A 6,000-nucleotide genomic window follows, 5' to 3' on the forward strand; every position below is an offset into this window, starting at 1 on the left:
GAGGTACTCTCGGTGTTGCTGTACGTGGCGCAGGTCTGGCCCATAACCCGACCCTACGCCACAGCAGTCACCCGGGCCATCTTCAAATTCATCTGGCGATCCAAGATGGACCGTGTCCGAAGGGACACCATGTACAAACCTCTGGAGAAAGGAGGGCGGAACGTACCCAACGCCTCCCTCATCCTGTTGGCCACCTTTGTGTCCAGCTGCATCAAGCTGTGCGTGGACCCCCAGTATGCAAACACCAAGTGTCACTACATACTGAGGTTCTACCTGTCCCCGGTGTTACGAAGGATGGGCCTGGCCTCATTGCCGCGGAACGCTCCAAGTAGTTGGACCGTACCGTACCACCTGTCCTTCGTGGAAAAGTTTTTGAAGAAAAACACCTTTGACCACAAGGCAATGAAGCAGTGGTCAGCACGTAATGTCCTCGAGGCCCTCAGGGAAAAGGAGACCGTGGAGGACGTTGGATGGTTCCCTGAGCAGACTGCCAGAGTCATCTGGCAGAACGCCTCATCACCAGAACTTTCAAACAAGCACCAAGACCTAGCTTGGCTGGTGGTGAGAAGGGCCCTCCCTGTCAGATTCTTCATGCACACCCGAAGGCTCTGCACCAATGCACGCTGCCCTCGGAGTGGCTGTGGGGGAAATGAGACGGTCACACACCTCCTTGTGGAATGTGCCTTTGCAAAGAAGGTCTGGAGAGAGATGCAGTGGTATTTGTCAAGGTTTATCCCAAACAGATCTGTGACACAGGACTCTGTGCTCTACGGACTGTTTCCAGGGACACACACCGAGACAAATATCAACTGCTGCTGGAAGGTCATCAACTCGGTAAAAGACGCTCTTTGGTCTGCCCGAAACTTGCTGATCTTCCAGTGCAAAGAATTGTCCTCGACCGAGTGTTGCAGACTGGCACATTCCAAGGTCCAGGACTACGTGCTGAGGGACGCACTCAAGCTTGGGGCAGCTGCCGCCAAGGCGCAATGGGGAAAGACCACAGTGTAAAGTCTTTCCAGCAAATGTACACCGAGGGGCCGGTAACAGTGTAAAGCCCCTCGGTCGGGGCAACCAACACTCCAATGTATAAAACAAACATGCCACTGTAAATATTTCAGAAGGAATTGTAATGTAAAGAGTGATATGTGTATGACAATAACAAAATTGAATGGAAGAAAGTCAAGGCAACATGTAACCCTGCCGGAAATGTACAGTCAAGACAATTTGAAATGTTTCTGTAATGCTCATGATAAATTTTTATGAATAAAGTATATTTTTTTGAGAAAAAAAAAAAAAAAAAAAAAAATCTGTTCTTATCAGTTTAATATCTGATACGTCCCTTATCTGGGGACCATATATTAAATTGATTTTTGGAGCAGGGAGATGGAATAGGGGCTTGCTCCGTCCACTCCACGCATCGACCTGGTATTGCAGTATCTCCAGCAACGGTGCACACCACCCCTTGATGGGGAATTTCAAACTCAAAAAACAGATCAAACACATACAAATATACACTTTATTCACTTCTTCCAGCACACATACAAAAAGTATATTAAATTGATGCGCTAAGCGTCAAGAACCACAAAGACATGTGAGACTTTAACTCAGGCTGAACAGGTAGCATCTCTAGCAGGGCAGCGTTTCCTGGGGTGTTTTGCCTGGCCACAAAAATAACACTGGGGCCCAGGCATTTTTACTGCTGGAGTGGCTGGGTGGGCCGTGACTTGCAGGGGTTGTTGCTGGGAGGTAGCGGCCACGTAGGGAGCGTGGACAGGAGCAAAGGAAGTTTGTGCAGGCGTGTAGGACGCATTATTGTCGTAGGCTGCCTGTTGGGCCTCTGCCATAGTGACTGCCGTGTCCAGAGTCAGGGTAGTTTGTGTCAGAAGGAGTTGGCGAATCGGGACGGAAGCAATGCCAGCTACAAAGGCATCAAGCGCCAGGGCCTCAGTGTTCTGCTCAGCGGAGACTGCTGGCGCGTTGCAGGTGAGCGCGAGGGCACGGAGGTCCCGAACAAACACGGATAGGGGTTCACCCGGCTGCTGGTGCCGGGAGGCGAGGCGGTGGCGGGCGTAAATAGAATTAACAGTTCGTGCATACCGGCTTTTGAGCTTCACGATGGCATCGGCATAGGTCGTTGTTCCCGTGATGAGGTCGAAAAGCCCGTAGTCGAGCCGTGAGCACAGGAGATTGAGTCGGTCGGCGTCCGTTTTGGCGAAGGCGGAGGATGCTTCCAGGTAGGCCTCGAAACACCGGAGCCAGCAGTTGAAAAGGTGATCTGCGCGTGGAGCGTGGGGGTCGAGCGAGAGCTTGTCGGGTTTCAGAGCAGCCTCCATTATAACTGTAATATCACACACCTACATGATGGATGTGCTCTCCAAAATGGGGTTTGGGGAGGGAATTCGCAATTGGGTCAAACTGCTCTACACAAACATCTATAGCGCAGTCTCAATCAATGGGTGGGAATCAGAAAAGTTCCAAATCAAATCTGGAGTCAGGCAGGGCTGCCCTCTCTCCTCTGCCCTTTTTGTGTGCTGCATAGAACCTTTTGCCGAGTCCATCAGGAGGGATCCGGGCATAAGAGGAGTGACGATCCCAGGCAGTGGAGGCATGCAAGTCAAGGCCTCCCTGTACATGGACGACGTTGCCGTCTTCTGCTCGGATCCTGCGTCTGTACGCAGGCTCTTGACCACCTGCGACCAGTTTGAACTGGCCTCTGGAGCCAAGGTAAACCGGGGCAAGAGCGAGGCCATGTTCTTTGGGAACTGGGCCGACCGGTCCTTTGTCCCCTTCACTGTCAGGTCCGATTACCTGAAGGTGCTGGGGATATGGTTCGGAGCTGCTGGGGCGTGCACCAAAAACTGGGAGGAGCGCATAGGAAAGGTAAGACAGAAACTGGGCTGGTGGGAGCAACGCTCCCTCTCCATTGCGGGCAAAACCCTGGTCATCAGGTGTGAGGTACTCTCGGTGCTACTGTACGTGGCGCAGGTCTGGCCCATAACCCGACCCTACGCCACAGCAGTCACCCGGGCCATCTTCAAATTTATCTGGCGATCCAAGATGGACCGTGTCCGAAGGGACACCATGTACAAACCTCTGGAGAAGGGAGGGCGGAACGTACCCAACGCCTCCCTCATCCTGTTGGCCACCTTTGTGTCCAGCTGCATCAAGCTGTGCGTGGACCCCCAGTATGCAAACACCAAGTGTCACTACATACTGAGGTTCTACCTGTCCCCGGTGTTGCGAAGGATGGGCCTGGCCTCATTGCCGCGGAACGCTCCAAGTAGTTGGACCGTACCGTACCACCTGTCCTTTGTGGAAAAGTTTTTGAAGGAAAACACCTTTGACCACAAGGCAATGAAGCAGTGGTCAGCACGTAATGTCCTCGAGGCCCTCAGGGAAAAAGAGACCGTGGAGGACGTTGGATGGTTCCCTGAGCAGACTGCCAGAGTCATCTGGCAGAACGCCTCATCACCAGAACTTTCAAACAAGCACCAAGACCTAGCTTGGCTGGTGGTGAGAAAGGCCCTCCCTGTCAGATTCTTCATGCACACCCGAAGGCTCTGCACCAATGCACGCTGCCCTCGGAGTGGCTGTGGGGGAAATGAGACGGTCACACACCTCCTTGTGGAATGTGCCTTTGCAAAGAAGGTCTGGAGAGAGATGCAATGGTATTTGTCAAGGTTTATCCCAAACAGATCTGTGACACAGGACTCTGTGCTCTACGGACTGTTTCCAGGGACACACACCGAGACAAATATCAACTGCTGCTGGAAGGTCATCAACTCGGTAAAAGACGCTCTTTGGTCTGCCCGAAACTTGCTGATCTTCCAGTGCAAAGAATTGTCCTCGACCGAGTGTTGCAGACTGGCACATTCCAAGGTCCAGGACTACGTGCTGAGGGACGCACTCAAGCTTGGGGCAGCTGCCGCCAAGGCGCAATGGGGAAAGACCACTGTGTAAAGTCTTTCCAGCAAATGTACACCGAGGGGAGCGTAACAGTGTAAAGCCCCTCGGTCTGGGCAATCAACACTCCAATGTAGAAAACAAACATGCCACTGTAAATATTTCAGAAGGAATGGTAATGTAAAGAGTGATATGTGTACGACAATATCAAAATTGAATGGAAGAAAGTCAAGGCAACATGTAACCCTGCCGGAAATGTACAGTCAAGACAATTTGAAATGTTTCTGTAACGCTCATGATAAATTTTTATGAATAAAGTATATTTTTTTGAATAAAAAAAAAAAAAAAAAAAATCTGTTCCTATCAGTTTAATATCTGATACGTCCCTTATCTGGGGACCATATATTAAATTGATTTTTGGAGCAGGGAGATGGAATAGGGGCTTGCTCCGTCCACTCCACGCATCGACCTGGTATTGCAGTATCTCCAGCAACGGTGCACACCACCCCTTGATGGGGAATTTCAAACTCAAAATACAGATCAAACACATACAAATATACACTTTATTCACTTCTTCCAGCACACATACAAAAAGTATATTAAATTGATGCGCTAAGCGTCAAGAACCACAAAGACATGTGAGACTTTAACTCAGGCTGAACAGGTAGCATCTCTAGCAGGGCAGCGTTTCCTGGGGTGTTTTGCCTGGCCACAAAAATAACACTGGGGCCCAGGCATTTTTACTGCTGGAGTGGCTGGGTGGGCCGTGACTTGCAGGGGTTGTTGCTGGGAGGTAGCGGCCACGTAGGGAGCGTGGACAGGAGCAAAGGAAGTTTGTGCAGGCGTGTAGGACGCATTATTGTCGTAGGCTGCCTGTTGGGCCTCTGCCATAGTGACTGCCGTGTCCAGAGTCAGGGTAGTTTGTGTCAGAAGGAGTTGGCGAATCGGGACGGAAGCAATGCCAGCTACAAAGGCATCAAGCGCCAGGGCCTCAGTGTTCTGCTCAGCGGAGACTGCTGGCGCGTTGCAGGTGAGCGCGAGGGCACGGAGGTCCCGAACAAACACGGATAGGGGTTCACCCGGCTGCTGGTGCCGGGAGGCGAGGCGGTGGCGGGCGTAAATAGAATTAACAGTTCGTGCATACCGGCTTTTGAGCTTCACGATGGCATCGGCATAGGTCGTTGTTCCCGTGATGAGGTCGAAAAGCCCGTAGTCGAGCCGTGAGCACAGGAGATTGAGTCGGTCGGCGTCCGTTTTGGCGAAGGCGGAGGATGCTTCCAGGTAGGCCTCGAAACACCGGAGCCAGCAGTTGAAAAGGTGATCTGCGCGTGGAGCGTGGGGGTCGAGCGAGAGCTTGTCGGGTTTCAGAGCAGCCTCCATTATAACTGTAATATCACACACCTACATGATGGATGTGCTCTCCAAAATGGGGTTTGGGGAGGGAATTCGCAATTGGGTCAAACTGCTCTACACAAACATCTATAGCGCAGTCTCAATCAATGGGTGGGAATCAGAAAAGTTCCAAATCAAATCTGGAGTCAGGCAGGGCTGCCCTCTCTCCTCTGCCCTTTTTGTGTGCTGCATAGAACCTTTTGCCGAGTCCATCAGGAGGGATCCGGGCATAAGAGGAGTGACGATCCCAGGCAGTGGAGGCATGCAAGTCAAGGCCTCCCTGTACATGGACGACGTTGCCGTCTTCTGCTCGGATCCTGCGTCTGTGCGCAGGCTCTTGACCACCTGCGACCAGTTTGAACTGGCCTCGGGAGCCAAGGTAAACCGTGGCAAGAGCGAGGCCATGTTCTTTGGGAACTGGGCCGACCGGTCCTTTGTCCCCTTCACTGTCAGGTCAGATTACCTGAAGGTGCTGGGGATATGGTTCGGAGCTGCTGGGGCGTGCACCAAAAACTGGGAGGAGCGCATAGGAAAGGTAAGACAGAAACTGGGCTGGTGGGAGCAACGCTCCCTCTCCATTGCGGGCAAAACCCTGGTCATCAGGTGTGAGGTACTCTCGGTGCTACTGTACGTGGCGCAGGTCTGGCCCATAACCCGACCCTACGCCACAGCAGTCACCCGGGCCATCTTCAAATTTATCTGGCG

The 6,000-nt window shown here is 52.1% G+C and overlaps 2 non-coding genes across 2 annotated transcripts; both read left to right on the top strand.

Annotated features, from left to right (window-relative positions):
* The first annotated feature begins 1,270 nt into the window (after window positions 1-1,270).
* On the top strand, window positions 1,271-1,459 carry LOC140407985 (U2 spliceosomal RNA). The gene has a single exon (XR_011939939.1). It is a non-coding gene; the product is annotated as a U2 spliceosomal RNA (small nuclear RNA).
* A 2,763-nt stretch (window positions 1,460-4,222) lies between these two features.
* On the top strand, window positions 4,223-4,409 carry LOC140408036 (U2 spliceosomal RNA). The gene has a single exon (XR_011939982.1). It is a non-coding gene; the product is annotated as a U2 spliceosomal RNA (small nuclear RNA).
* Window positions 4,410-6,000: the final 1,591 nt, after the last annotated feature.

Source organism: Scyliorhinus torazame, chromosome 2, assembly GCF_047496885.1.
Source record: "Scyliorhinus torazame isolate Kashiwa2021f chromosome 2, sScyTor2.1, whole genome shotgun sequence".
In the NCBI taxonomy this organism is placed as follows: Eukaryota; Metazoa; Chordata; class Chondrichthyes; order Carcharhiniformes; family Scyliorhinidae; genus Scyliorhinus; species Scyliorhinus torazame.